Raw genomic sequence first — 16,263 nt, forward strand, 5'->3', positions numbered from 1 at the left:
GTAGGAGGCTTTTGTTTTAATCCACTCTCCTAATCTCTTTCTTTTAATTGATATATTTAGACTGCTTAAGTTTATGATAATTATTGATCTGTTAATTTTTATGTCTGCCATTTTATTATTTGCTTTTGTTTTGTTTCTTCTATTTCTCTTTCCTCTGTCTTTCATTGCCTTTCTGTAGATTATATGAATATATTTTAGAATTCCTTCTTGATTTGTTTATAGTGCTTTTGAGTGTATCGCTTTGTATAGCTTTCCTACTGGTTGCTCTTGGCATTACAATATATACTATATATGTGATTTAATCTACTGGTATAGAAACTTAGTATTGTGAATAAAGTATGGAACCTTATTTTCATTTAGGTCCCTTTACCCTCCCTTCTAGATAGCATTGTCTCAAGTATATGATGGTGTTATAATTTTTTTTCCAGAGGTCTCCATTGTTATGTTTCTTTCTGCCTTTACATGTGCTGTACTCTCTGTCCAGCTTGTTCTTTCCTTCTTTCTTTGCCTGGTTAGTTCCTGGTCATCCTTCTTATCTTGACTCAAGCATTACTTCCTCAGGGGCTCTTGTTCTGACCTGCTTAACTCAGAAAAAGCCAAGGAACTACTGGAACTCAAACAATTCTCCCTTTTAATAATTCGTAGAGCTGGAATTTTAACATCTGTAAAAGTGATATTTTGGCTAATGGCTGTTTTTCCTATTAGAATGAATGGTAAGTGTAGGCAAATACTATTTGTGATTTGTTCACTGATGTATCCCTAGCAGTTAGTACTTTGCTTGGCACATGATACTGAACCAGCAAGTAGTTATTAAATGAATAAATAAACCTCTCCCGACTGTGGTTTCTTCATCTGAATTATTGATGTACAATTTATTATTTTTTAAATTTGTAATAAGAATTACCGGAGATGATGTATATGAAGATGCACATGAAGAATATAGAAAAATGTAAAGAACAGATAGTAGCTGTTATTAATGATAAATAAAAGGAAGTTGTGGTTTGAATGAATGAAGTCAAGAGTTCAATACTGTGTACTTTGAGTGTGAGGAGATTTCAGGCCATTCAAGTGAAAAGGTCAAGAAGCTGGTTTGTAATGTTAAAGTGTAACTTGGCAAAAAATGGAAAAATCTAGATTCAGAGTTTGAAAGGAGAAATTGAAAAAGAGTTGGCCTTTTATATTACTCTTTAAAATGCATTGGTCACTTTGGCACAACATAAGACATTTATAGAAATCTTTATGTATGTTTAGTCATTTTAATAAACTTTTTATTCGTCTACTTTTTATTTATGTCTCTGTTTTTTTCCTTGGGCTTGATTCATTCTTGGCCAATTATGTTTGCTTTGTACTGCTAAGGATATTAGAAAATTTGGAAAGAAATTTAAAATATCTAACACCTCATGCTTGAATACATGCCTTTTTGTTTTGTATTGGTAGTTTGAAATATTTAAACAATTTAAAAAATTTTACATAAGTAAATAAGTCATAATTGTCTGAAGACAACTTAAAAATTTAGAGTATAATCTCAAATAGTTTTAGATAATCCAGATCATATTATTTTATTTCTTTTCATTTTATAAAATGTCTTTAATTCACACTAGTTAAGATTTAATCACAAGAGTTTACTACAGAAACATCAAATAATACACAGACAATGCCATTGTAGTACATAGGGACAGCCATATTTTCACACACAAAATCACTGTTAGCCCCTTGGAGAATATTTCCTCACATAGATTCCTGTATATTTGACCACAGATTTTATGAATATCTACTATTTGCCAGGCAATGTTTTAGTGACTGAGGATATAGAGTCAACCAAATAGATAAAACTCCTTGCCTCCATTTAGCTTATATTCTAGAGTTAGAAGACAGAAATTAAATGTGTGCCATCATACTTGGTGATAAGTGCCATGAAGAAAAACAAATAAGGCAAGGGAATTGAGATAGATGTTAAATTGGGTGGTGGACATTTAGCTAAGGTTGTCGTGGAAGACCGCTCTGATTAGGAGATATTTGAGGATTTCCGAAATGGAGAAAAAGCCCTATCTGGAGGAAGAACATTTCAGGAAGAATGGCAACTTAGTCAAATTCCCCTTGCCCTTGCTTCTGTGCTATTATGATTATACATTCGTAAGCCCAAGGAATGTCTGAGATATACCACAATTGTATTTTATTTATTTTATTTTATTTTATTATTTTATTTTATTTTTTAAACAAGATGACCGGTAAGGGGATCTTAACCCTTGACTTGGTGTGGTCAGCACCACACTCACCCAGTGAGCGAACCGGCCATCCGTATATGGGATCCGAACCCGGGGCCTTGGTGTTATCAGCACCACACTCTCCCGAGTGAGCCACGGGCCGGCCCCACAATTGTATTTTAGATTATAAACTGTCTCTTGGCCAATTAGGAAGTGGGGAGGTTATTTTATTTTTAATGTTTATGTAACAGGTCATTTTCATGTTAAAATCATAGGGATCAAGCCATTTTCAACTGATGTTCATCATCTGTTGTGTTTTTGTTATTTATTTATTTAATCAAAGTTTTTTATTACATATGCTAGGTATTGTATTCTGTACTGGAGATTCAGAGATAAATAAGATAAAAAAGCTTGTTCTCAAAGAGCTCTCACTCTACCAAGGAAAACAGATCTTTACACAAATAAAGATAGTAAATCTGAAAGGTGGTCTAATAGAAGTTGCACAGAGGAGCGGATGATCAACTCCACTCAGGTGGCAGCATCAGGAAGAGCAATATAGAGGAGTTGATTCTTGGTCAAGGTTTTAAAAGATAAGTGGGTGTTCACCAGCTAGATAATGGTGTGAAGGAATGCATTAAAGGTAGAGGGTATAGCATGTGAAAAAGTATGGAAGTATAAACAACATGTCATGTTCTAGGAACTGCAAGTAGTTGAATAGAGCCAGAAAAGGAAGCAGGAAGAAATTACATCTTTCTCCTATCAGCATGTCATCTCTATAATGGCAGAAACATATCAGTATCAGTACCAGAGTAGGCATTCATTAAGCTGAATAAATAAGCGAAGTTGGAGATTTAAGTTGGCGTCAGATCATGAAGGACTATGTGTGACTCAGAATGTACACAATGCGTTTTAACAATTTTTTTTATTAACTTTCTATTGAAACATATTGATTGTACATGGTTATAGGGTATAGAGTTATATTTCAATACATTTGTACAATTTGGGATGATCTTAATCAGTGTAATTAGCATAATCATCATTGAAAAACTTAATCATTTCTTTGCAGTGTGAACATCTGATCTTTCCTCTTTCAGTTGTTTGATAACATGCATTAAGTCATTGTTAATTATGGATTCCTGGGTCGATTGTACACCAGTAGAACTTATTACTTTCTTTTTTATTTTTCTTTTAAAATTTTTATTGAATCAAAATAGATTATACATATTTTGGGGGTTCAACGTTGAGATATGTTGTTCAAACCAATATTACTAGCATATATATTGTTACAGATCATATTTATTCTTTATTCCCCTTGTCCAAACTCACCCCATCCCCCCTTCTTTTTCAAAGATATATTTATTTATTATTATTATTACTTTTTAATATTCTAAGATGTTGTTGTGGAGCAGTTTGGGGGGAGGAGGAGAGAAGAAGGGGAAGGAGGATAGGGTGGGAGGAGGAGAAAGGAGGGGTGGTGTGGTCGAAACCCATGGCACCCCCCTCATTCAAGCAGTGGAACCCAGAGGACTTCAAGCAACAGCTCAGTGGTGATTGCTGGGCTGGACGTGGATGTCAGGGATGTGTGACTGAGGCCCTTAGCCCCCCAACCACCCCAGCTTGGGAAACTGGGGGACTTCTGGTCCTTCTAGGTTTTATAGGTGTTATTTGGTGGTGTTAGACCTTTACTGGTTAATATCAGAACTTTTGTCTCTGATCTGTGGGATTTTTGTTTTTCTTTCAGTTCTGTGTTGGATTATGCACTATTCTCACCACTTAAACTCTGCACTGGAACTAATTTGTTGTCCTTTGCTTACTACTAAAATGTACAAATTTCCTTTGGTGACCGGTACTTGAGCCCTGTGGTTGAACTAAATTTCTGCTTTGCTGCTAATTTTCTGGGGAAGGCTTTTTGTGCAGCTCAGGTTTTAGTGGTTGACCTTGTGAGCACTTCTGGGTCTTGTGAGGTCCAGTACACCTGGGTTTTGTGGAAACTCTGGTCTGGGCCTGAGTCTTTTCAGCAAACTGCATCCCCTGCAGTTCTATATTCCTGCCCAGTCTCCACTGAGTGGTTCTATGCTGATTAGGGGTCAGATCATCTGTCCATGCTGTGCCTCAATGTTCCCCTGGTGGGCCTGTCTCTACCACTCCCTGCATTCCAAACACTTCCCATGGTATGGGCCCTGCACTGTTCTCTCACAATGATTTGCTGGCCTCTGAGTGGCTCTTTTTTTCTGTCTGTGGTTCGTTTCTCCTCTGTCAGTCCACAGGAACCCTGTTAGTGGTCTTGCTGGCCTTGGGGTCACCACAACCCTCTTCTCCCCTGCAGCCTCCAAGCAACTCTATACAAAGGGCACAGCTGCAGCTTTTGCCATCTTTTGCTCCATGCACTCACCAGGGCCAGCCTTGAAGTGGCCGAGGCTGGAAATGGTAAGGGTGGTCCTTTCTTTCTCTCATCGTGGCTTCTCCTTCGTTCATGAACTCCATAGGTCTCTCTTCCTCTTCCCCTGAGCTCTAGTTGCCCCAGCTTGGCAGTGATTGCTTTCTAATAGTTGTAAATTGGTTGATTGTGGGAGAGGGAGATGCTGGGTACTGTCTCTTCTGCCAACTTGATTGGAAGACTCAGAATTTATTTTTTCCATCTGGCTGCAATTTTGTATCCATTAACCAGCCTCTCACTTTTCCTTTCAAAATATTTCCTTTCTTTATTATTTTCCATGGATTTCAGAAAATAAATATCCATGGTGTGACTATTCTACATTTCTTAATTCATCTGTACCTATGATTGCACAATTATCTTATTAAGACTAGTTTCTAGAGACATAAAACTCAGAATCAAAGAATCGTCAATAAAAGCAACCCCCCCACACACATATGTCTAACATAAACTTAATCAAAGTATAATTGCATATTGCCTGATCAAAAACAATAATAAATATATTCCAACCTTTGCAGCAGTTTGTTCAACAAATCAGCCCAGCCTAGATTTTTCTGAATCTTTAAAAAACAATAGTAAGAGGTGAAATTTTGCCTAATGATAAAATTTTACATTGATACACTTGTGACCCACTTTTATTTCTCATTATCGCCAGTCTTTTTTTCTCATGGATATTTTTTGATTGGTTCTTTTATATTGAGAGTTTTTGTGTAAGGACTAGTACACATGGACATAATCATTATCTCAACTGACATCATATTTCATGTCATTAAAACATTTTCCAACTATAATCAATGGCAAACATACAAAACAAGGTATTATTTATGCACAATGTTAACAACATCCAGAAGTCATTTGTTTTTATTCACCATTCATTGTTTTATGCATCAACAATTTTTCCTTCGACCATTTCTGAAAGCTTCTAATTTACAATATTCATTTTTATATTCTCAACACAGTAATCAAATCTTTAGACCTTGAGGACAAGAAGCAAATTAAAGCTATTAACATGTTAGAGAATTGTTTAATTTATTCATTATAAATGATTCTGAATATGAGAAGCTCAAAAGAGATGCCTATAGGGATGGGAAATTTTGATTGGCAAAGTCAGGAGAGCCAAGGACAAAGAAGACATTCTTAATAAATTTTTAAATGGCATTAAGAAATGTTGAATTCTAATTGGATAAAACCAAGTCATAATCGTGAGGGCACATTAACATAATTCTACAGAATGAGCACCAGAATGAATAGACTAGACAAGGCTTAGAAATATGGCACCTATGAATCATTTTTCTGAATTTTTACCTTTGGTGGCAAAAAAAGATTTTGTATTTCTTCCTCTACATTGCTTCTTAACAAAGGTTTTTTTGTTGTTGTTGTTATTTTTCTTTTGTTTTTAGTTTGAAATGAGGTTTCATGAAACCATGAATTAAGGAAATATATGGAAATCAATAAAGTAAGCCCATTTACAACAGTCACACACAAAAATAAAATACCTAGGAATCAATTTAACCAAGGAGGTGAAAGATCTCTACAATGACAATTACAAACCACTACTGAAAGAAATTAAAGAAGACATAAAAATATGTAAAGATATTCCATGCTCTTGGATTGGAAGAATTAACATTGTGAAAATGTCCATACTACCCAAAGTGATCTACACATTCAATGCAATCCCCATCAAAATACCAAGATATTCTTCACAGAAATGGCAAAAACAACCTCAACATTCATATGGAACAACAAAATACCCCAAATAGTGAAAGCAATCTTTAGCAAAAAAAATAAAATAAAGCCAGAGGCATAACACTACCTGACTTCGAATATTACTACGAAGCTATAGTAACCAAAGCAGCATGGTACTGGAATAAAAATAGACACTTGGACCAGTGGAGCAAAAGAGGGAACCCAGAAATCACCCCTCAGGATTATAGCCATCTGTTATGTCACAAAGGCAACAAAAACATACACTGGGGAAAAGACTGCTTCTTCAGTAAGTGATGCTGGGAAAATTGGACATCCTTATGCAGAAGAATGAAACTAGACCTGCACCTCTCACCATATACTAAAATCAAGTCAAAATGGATTAAAGACTTAAATATAAGACTACTAAGGGAAAATATAGGAGAAACACTTCAGGAACTAGGTCTGGGCACAGACTTTATGAACAAGAGCCCAAAAGCACAACCAAAAAGAAAAAGTAAACAAATGGAACTACTTCAACTAAAAAACTTCTGCACAGCAAAGGAAACAGAGTGAAACAAAAACCTACAGATTGGGAGAAAATTTTTGCAAACTATACATCTGACAAGGTATTAATATCCAGAATATACAAGGAACTCAAGCAGTTACACAGTAAAAAACCCAAATAAACCAATTAAAAAATGGGCAAAGGAGCTGAATAGTTTTTCAAAGGAAGACATACAAATGGCCACCAGGTACATGAAAAAATGCTCAACATCACTAACCATCAGGGAAAATGCAAATTATTTTTTTTTTATTTTTATTTTTTCTATTTTTTATTTTTTGGCTGTGGCTGATACAAGGATCTGAACTTGTTATAAGGCTGCACTCTAGCCAATCTAAAGATTTAAAACTCAGGTATTATGACTGTGATGTTTATAATGGAATCAAAATGAGTAATTCAAGCCTTTGCATAAGAAAAACTAAACACATCTTTTCTGGGGAATTGCATTTAAGTGTCCATTTCTTCAGGTTCAAAGTCTGCCCATCATAGTTATTTGAATTGTTAAAAGGAATTCTTCTGAAAAAGCATTAATGAAAGTCAGGATTATAATACCTATTTGTGCTTGATCCTGGCAGGTTCTTTTTTTTTTTTTTTTTTTTTGAGTTATGAATATTCATTAGATACAAAGCTGGTTGTCAACCCTCGTGCCCAAGATGTGAAAGCCAGATCCATACTGGCAGCATGCTCATTACCACAAATTGTGTTTGTACCCCATGTCCCCCACCCAATTATCCCCAACCTCCCTGCCCCTCCCCCTTTCTCCCCCACTCCACTTTGTATCCCAAGGTATGCTCTCTCCCTCTGCAAGTCCAACGCACCACAGTGGTCTTTCTTTCCTTCATTATTTCTCTCTTAGCTCCCACTTCTTTTTTTTTTTTTTTTTTTTCCAAAGCCATATTTGTTTCTTTATTATTCTTTGTTTGTTTGTTTGTTTGTTTTTTAAATTTTATTTTGTCGATATACATTGTAGCTGATTAATGCTCCCCATCACCAAAACCTCCCTCCCTTCTCCCTCCCCCCCTCCCCCCCAACCATGTCCTTTCTGTTTGTTTGTTGTATCAACTTCAAATAATTGTGGTTGTTATATCTTCTTCCCCCCTCCCCCCGGTTTGTGTGTGTATGTGTGTATGTGTGTGTGTGAATTTATATATTAATTTTTAGCTCCCACCAATAAGTGAGAACATGTGGTATTTCTCTTTCTGTGCCTGACTTGTTTCACTTAATATAATTCTCTCGAGGTCCATCCATGTTGTTGCAAATGGCAGTATTTCATTCGTTTTTATAGCTGAGTAGTATTCCATTGTGTAGATGTACCACATTTTCCGTATCCACTCATCTGATGATGGGCATTTGGGCTGGTTCCAACTCTTGGCTATTGTAAAGAGTGCTGCGATGAACATTGGGGAACAGGTATACCTTCGACTTGATGATTTCCATTCCTCTGGGTATATTCCCAGCAGTGGGATGGCTGGGTCGTATGGTAGATCTATTTGCAATTGTTTAAGGAACCTCCATACCATTTTCCATAGAGGCTGCACCATTTTGCAGTCCCACCAACAATGTATGAGAGTTCCTTTTTCTCCGCAGCCTCGCCAGCATTTATCGTTCATAGTCTTTTGGATTTTAGCCATCCTAACTGGGGTTAGATGGTATCTCAATGTGGTTTTGATTTGCATTTCCCGGATGCTGAGTGATGTTGAGCATTTTTTCATATGTCTGTTGGCCATTTGGATATCTTCCTTAGAGAAATGCCTACTTAGCTCTTTTGCCCATTTTTTAATTGGGTTGCTTGTTTTCTTCTTGTAAAGTTGTTTGAGTTCCTTATATATTCTGGATATTAATCCTTTGTCAGATGTATATTTTGCAAATATTTTCTCCCACTCTGTTGGTTGTCTTTTAACTCTTTTAATTGTTTCTTTTGCTGTGCAGAAGCTTTTTAGTTTGATGTAATCCCATTTGTTTATTTTTCCTTTGGTTGCCCGTGCTTTTGGGGTCGTATTCATGAAGTCTGTGCCCAGTCCTATTTCCTGAAGTGTTTCCCCTATGTTTTCTTTAAGAAGTTTTATTGTCTCAGGGTGTATATTTAAATCCTTAATCCATTTTGAGTTGATTTTAGTATACGGTGAGAGGTATGGATCTAGTTTCATTCTCCTGCATATCGATATCCAGTTATCCCAGCACCACTTGCTGAAGAGGCAGTCCCTTCCCCAGTGAATAGGCTTGGTGCCTTTGTCAAAGATCAGATGGCAGTAAGTGTGTGGGTTGATTTCTGGATTCTCTATTCTATTCCATTGGTCAGTGTGTCTGTTTTTATGCCAGTACCATACTGTTTTGGTTATTATAGCTTTGTAGTATAGCTTAAAGTCAGGTAGTGTTATGCCTCCAGCTTTATTTTTTTTGCTGAGCATTGCTTTGGCTATGCGTGGTCTTTTATTGTTCCATATAAATGTCTGAATAGTTTTTTCCATTTCTGAGAAAAATGTCTTTGGAATTTTGATGGGGATTGCATTGAATTTGTATATCACTTTGGGTAGTATGGACATTTTCACTATGTTGATTCTTCCAATCCAAGAGCATGGAATATCTTTCCATCTTCTTGTATCCTCTCTAATTTCTCTCAGCAGTGGTTTGTAGTTCTCATTATAGAGATTTTTCACCTCCTTGGTTAACTCAATTCCTAAGTATTTTATTTTTTTGGTGGCTATTGTAAATGGGCAGGCTTTCTTGATTTCTCCTTCTGCATGTTCACTATTGGAGAAAAGAAATGCTACTGATTTTTGTGTGTTGATTTTGTATCCTGCTACTGTGCTGAAATCATTTATCAATTCCAACAGTTTTTTTGTAGAGGTTTTAGGCTGTTCGATATATAGGATCATGTCATCTGCAAACAGGGACAGTTTGACTTCATCTTTTCCAATCTGGATGCCCTTTATTTCCTTCTCTTCTCTGATTGCTCTGGCTAGTACTTCCAACACTATGTTGAATAGGAGTGGTGAGAGTGGGCATCCTTGTCTAGTGCCTGTTCTTAAAGGAAAAGCTTTCAGCTTTTCCCCATTCAGGATGATATTGGCAGTGGGTTTGGCATATATGGCTTTAATTATGTTGAGATACTTTCCCTCTATACCTAACTTATAGAGGGTCTTTGTCATGAATGAGTGCTGAACTTTATCAAATGCTTTTTCAGCATCTATAGAGATGATCATATGGTCCTTGTGTTTGAGTTTATTAATATGGTGTATCACATTTATTGATTTGCATATGTTGAACCAACCTTGCATCCCTGGGATGAATCCCACTTGATCGTGATGAATAATTTTTCATATGTGTTGCTGTATTCTGTTTGCTAGTATTTTAGTGAGGATTTTTGCATCTATATTCATCAAGGATATTGGCCTGTAGTTTTCTTTTTTGGTTATATCTTTACCTGGTTTTGGTATCAGGATGATGTTTGCTTCATAGAATGAGTTTGGGAGATTTGCGTCCGTTTCAATCTTTTGGAATAGTTTGTAAAGAATCGGTGTCAATTCCTCTTTGAATGTTTGGTAAAATTCTGCTGTGAATCCATCTGGTCCTGGGCTTTTCTTTGTTGGGAGCCTTCTGATAACAGCTTCAATCTCCTTTATTGTTATTGGTCTGTTCAAATTTTCTATGTCTTCACGGTTCAGTTTTGGGAGCTTGTGTGTGTCCAGAAATTTATCCATTTCCTCCAGATTTTCAAATTTGTTGGCGTATAGTTGTTTATAGTAGTCTCGAATGATTCCTTGTATTTCAGATGAATCAGTTGTAATATCGCCTTTTTCATTTCTAATTTTTGTTATTTGAGTCTTCTCTCTTCTTTTTTTTGTTAGCCATGCTAATGGTTTGTCAATTTTATTTATCTTTTCAAAAAACCAACTTTTTGATTCGTTGATCTTTTGAATTGTTTTTTGGTTTTCAACTTCATTCAGTTCTGCTCTGATCTAAATGATTTCTTTCCGTCTGCTAACTTTAGGATTGTATTGTTCTTGTTTTTCTAGTTCTTTAAGGTGAAGTGTTAGGTTGTTCACTTGCCATCTTTCCATTCTTCTGAAGTGAGCATTTAATGCAATAAATTTTCCCCTCAATACTACTTTTGCAGTATCCCACAGGTTTTGGTATGATGTATCATTGTTTTCATTAGTTTCAATAAACTTTTTGATTTCCTGCTTGATTTCTTCTTGGACCCATATGTCATTAAGTAGAATGCTGTTTAATTTCCATGTGTTTGTATAGTTTCCAGAGTTTTGTTTGTTATTAATTTCTAGTTTTAATCCATTGTGGTCTGAGAAGATACATGGGATAATTCCAATTTTTTTGAATTTATTGAGACTTGATTTGTGACCTAATATGTGATCTATCTTGGAGAATGATCCATGTGCTGATGAGAAGAATGAATATTCTGAGGTTGTTGGGTGGAATGTTCTGTAGATATCTGCCAATTCCAATTGGTCTAGAGTCTTGTTTAGATCTTGTGTTTCTCTACTGATTCTTTGCCTAGATGATCTGTCTAATATTGACAGTGGGGTGTTCAGGTCCCCTGCTATTATGGTATTAGTGTCTATTTCCTTCTTTAGGTCTAATAGAGTTTGTTTTATAAATCTGGCTGCTCCAACATTGGGTGCATACATATTTATGATTGTTATGTCTTCTTGATGGATCAGTCCTTTTATCATTAAGTAGTGTCCCTCATTGTCTCTTTTTATGGTTTTTAGTTTAAAGTCTATTTTGTCAGATATAAGAATAGCCACTCCAGCTCGTTTTTCTTTTCTGTTTGCATGGTAAATCTTTTTCCATCCTTTCACTCTTAGTCTGTGTGAATCTTTATGGGTGAGGTGGGTCTCTTGTAGGCAGCATATAGTTGGGTCCTGCTTTTTGATCCAGTCAGCCAGTCTGTGTCTTTTAATTGGGGAATTTAAGCCTTTAACATTAAGAGTTGTTATTGAAAGGTGTTGATTTATTCTTAGCATTTTATTGGTTGTTTGGTTGTCTTAGGTGTCTTTTGTTCCTTGCTTTCTGATTTACTGTTTGGTTTCTTTGTTTGTTGGTTCCTTAGGTTGTAGATAGTGTTTTTGTTAGCTTGTTTTCTCTTCATGAATGCCATTTTTATTGTACTAGCGGGTTTAGATTTTTCTTAGGTTTTTATGGCAGTGGTAGTTATTTTTCAGGAACCAAACCCAGTACTCCCTTGAGGATTTCTTGTAAGGGTGGTCTTGTGGTAGTGAACTCCCACAGTTTTTGTTTGTCTGAGAAATATACTATTTGCCCCTCATTTTGGAAGGATAGCCTTGCAGGGTAGAGTATTCTTGGCTGGCAATCTTTGTCTTTTAGTATTTTGAAAATATCATCCCATTCCTTTCTAGCTTTTAGGGTTTGTGATGAAAAGTCTGATGTTAACCTGATTGGGGCTCCCTTATAGGTGATTTGACGCTTCTCTCTTGCAGCTTTTAAGATTCTCTCTTTGTCTCTGAGTTTTGCCAATTTGACTATGACATGTCTTGGAGAAGGCCTTTTTGGGTTGAATACGTTTGGAGATCGTTGAGCTTCCTGGATCTGAAGATCTGTGATTTTTCCTATACCTGGGAAGTTTTCTGCCACTATTTTGTTGAATATGTTTTCAATGGAATCTCCATTTTCCTCCCCTTCTGGAATACCCATGACTCGGATATTTGAGCGCTTGAGGTTGTCTGATATCTCTCTCAGATTTTCTTCCATGTCCTTGATTCTTTTTTCTTTCTTTTTGTCTGCTTGTGTTATTTCAAACAGCCCATCTTCAAGTTCAGAGGTTCTCTCTTCAACTTCGACAAGCCTGCTGGTTAAACTCTCCGTTGTGTTTTTTATTTCGCTGAATAATTTCTTCAGTTCAGCAAGTTCTGCTACATTTTTTTTCAGGACATTGATTTCCTTGTATATTTCCTCTTTCAGATCCTGTATACTTTTCCTCATTTCATCATGATGTCTAGCTGAGTTTTCTTGTATCTCATTCAGTTTCCTTAGAATTATCACTCGAAATTCCTTGTCAGTTATTTCAAGGGCTTCTTGTTCTATAGGATCTAGAGTATGAGATTTATTAACTTTTGGTGGTGTACTTTCTTGATTTTTTGTATTTCTGGTGTCTTTTTTTTGGTGTTTATTCATTGTGGCAGGGGGTTTCACAGTCCACCGGTTTAAGACTAATGACTAACTAGGATGTTGCTGTGGTTGCCAATTTGGTATGGCTCCTGCCGTGACTGCTCAGTTGGCCTCTAGTGTCTTGTGTGTGTGGTTGCCTCGGGTCTTGGGCTTCTCCGGGGATCCACCTTTCTGGTCAGCTTGTACTCTGCTGGGCTGGTGGATCACGTACCACAGGGTGTGTGATCTCTGTTGAGCTTTCACTTTCTGTACAGGACTTCTCCCCGTTCCGTGTGCTCTGGCCCAGGCTGTTAGATCGTGCAGTGGCGACCCCACCAGGTGTGTGGTTTCTGTCGAGACTCCGCCTCCCTGGCCGCACGCCTCCCCCCTCTGTGCACACTGTGCTGGGCTGGGGTGTGTCTTCTGCACCCCTCCTCTATCAGCTGGGCCTTCAAGACCCTGCTCAGTACCGCCTCGCCCAGGAAGTCTACCAGGTTTCTGCTAGGCACAGACGACCGGTCTCTCTGGGTGCCTTTGTAGCACTGTGTAGATCTTTCTCGGGTCTTGTTCACCTTTGTATCCCCCCGGTATAAACCGAGTCTAGTGCCCGCCTGCAGCCTGCTCTCCGGCAGGTTCAAGCGGACCTGGGAACTCTCCTACCACACTATTCCCAACCAGAAATTCGTTAGGCTTTTTTCCAAACTGGTGGTCGCAGAGATGGTATCTGCCTCCCAGTAACAGGAAGTTTACCGGGGCCGGAGTCCAGGGTGTGGTGGAGTGACAGTCGGCCCGCCCGTACTTCCTAGCCCTCCCAAAACTGGTCGGGACGCCCCACACCCCCAGCCCTGCCAGAGAACTGTGGAGGGAGTGGGAGAGGAGGTCGGCCCGCAGGGTCCGGAAAGCCCCGCGCCAGGCCAAGCAAATGGGCTCAGTGATGGCCGAGCAGGGCGGAGCTGCCCGCACCTGGGAAAATGGAGGCAGCACCGGGGTGCAGGCGGGGAGCCGCGTGGGCATCCACCCCCCGAACAGAGTTGTGCCAGGGATCACTCACAGTGCTGTGCCAGGTCGGGCGCTCGCTCTGTCTCTGGTTTGTTGCCTTCCGTGTTCTCGGCGCTGCCGCCTGGGGCTGTTCAGTCGCGGCGCCGCTCGGGCGCTCCCAGGAGTCTTCTTTAATGCCGGCCTGAAACCTCGAATCCTGGATAGGGCAGCTGGCCGCCTTCAGTGCGGCCCCAGCCTCCGGGATCCTGGCTGCATCCACAGCAGCCCTGGTGCCGTGTTCCCTGTTTCAAGACTCACTTTTGCAGCTAAGAATCAGTTCTTTTCCTGCTCCACACTTCAAAGCTGTTGCCTGTAAATGAGGCAGCCTCTCCTGCCGGGGGCAAAGTGGCGTTGAGCCCCCATGACCGGCCAGCAGCAGCAGTCCTCCCTTAAGAGATGGCCAGAGGAAGGTCCACAAGTTTCCCGGCTGCCTGAGGCCCAGTGGCCACCTTTTCCACCTCAGCTACTCTGCGCCAGCCGCCGCAGCCGCCGCCATCTTGAAAAGCTCTGAAAATGCAAATTAAAACCACATTGAGATGCCATCTCAACCCAGTTAGACTCGCTATAATCAAAAAGATGGAGAATAACAAATGCTGGTGAGGATATAGAGAGAAGGGACTGCTTCTACATTTTGGGTGGGATTGAAAATTAGTGCAGCCACTATGGAAAACAGTATGGTGTTTTCTCAAACAAGTACAAATAGATCTACCGTACTATCCAGCAATCCCACTTCTGGGTATGTACCCAAAGGAATGGAAATCATCATGTCCAAGTGATACCTGCACTCCCATGTTCATTGCAGCTCTATTTACAATAGCCGAGATATCGAACCAACCTAGGTGTCCATTGTGGGATGACTGGAAAAGGAAAATGTGGTATATATACACAATGGAATACTTCTCTGCCAGAAAAAAATAATGAAAGTCTGCCATTTGCAACAACATTGTCGAGCTTGGAGAAACTTATGTTGAGTTAAATAAGCAAAGCGCAGAGGGAAAAATACCACACATCCTCACTCATAAGTGAGAGCTAAAAGAGAAAGAAGGAAGGAAAGAAAGACCACAGTGGTGTGCTGGATTTGCAGAGGGAGAGAGCATACCTAGGGATAAAAAGTGGAATGGGGAAAAGGGGATGGGGAGGGAGGTCAGGAATTAATTGGGTGGGGGACACAGGGTCTAATCCCAATTTGTGGTAATGGGCATGCTGCCAGTATGGATCTGGCCATCACATCTTAGGCATGAGTGGTGATGGTCAGCTTTGTACCCCATGAATATTAATAACCAATAAAATAAATAAATAAATAAATAAGAATATTAAATGTATATGTCTATAAAATTATGGCAGATATATACCCCTATGTTTGGAGGATGAGGAGATGGAAATTAAAACGTGATAATCAAATAACCAAGAGAAGAAAAGGCATTGATGTCATTTGGATGTATTGTCCTCCCAGAACTCATGTGGAAATCTGATCCCCAATGTGGCAATGTTGGAAGCTGTTTGAGTTATAGGGATAGATTGCTCATGAAAGTATGAATGCTCTCCCTGGGTATTAGAGGTATTGAGTGAGTTCTTGCTGTATAAATTCCCATGAGAGCTGGTTGTTTAAAAGATCCTGGCACCTCCCCTCTCTCTCTCTTGCTTCCTCTGCCCATGTGATCTGCTTGTACCTGCTGGCTGCCTGTTGTTTTTGGCCATCAGTAGAAGCAGCCTGAGGGTGGCACCAGATGCAGCTATGCCAGAATCATAAGCCAAATAAACTGCTGCTCTTTATACATTACTCAGTCTCAGGTATTTCTACTATAGCAACACAAAATGGACTAATACAGGCCTCTCCTGTGAAACATTATGTTCAAATGCCTCAAAATCATGAAACTATGAAGAGTAGATAAGTATGGATAAATGAGTGTATTTTATGGTAATGCAAAAAATAAGTATTGCCTAAAATATTTATTCAGTATCCATTCTGCCAATCTTAAGGGTTAAAAAATAACCTTCGATTTCCTCACTAAATAATTTTGCTTCATTTCTTCTCTCAAAAGAGGCCAAATAAGATGACATATTTGGGAAGGGGATAGATTTCAATTTTGGATTGAGTACAAGATCAGAAGTTCAGAGCAAGCATAAATAGTTGCAAAGAATTCTGGTAATCTATTTTTCTATGTTTGTTCAAAGTATACTTTTAATATCATTTTAAATCTGTGGCATAAATA

This window comes from Cynocephalus volans, chromosome X (genome assembly GCF_027409185.1).
Source record: "Cynocephalus volans isolate mCynVol1 chromosome X, mCynVol1.pri, whole genome shotgun sequence".
Lineage (NCBI taxonomy): Eukaryota > Metazoa > Chordata > Mammalia > Dermoptera > Cynocephalidae > Cynocephalus > Cynocephalus volans.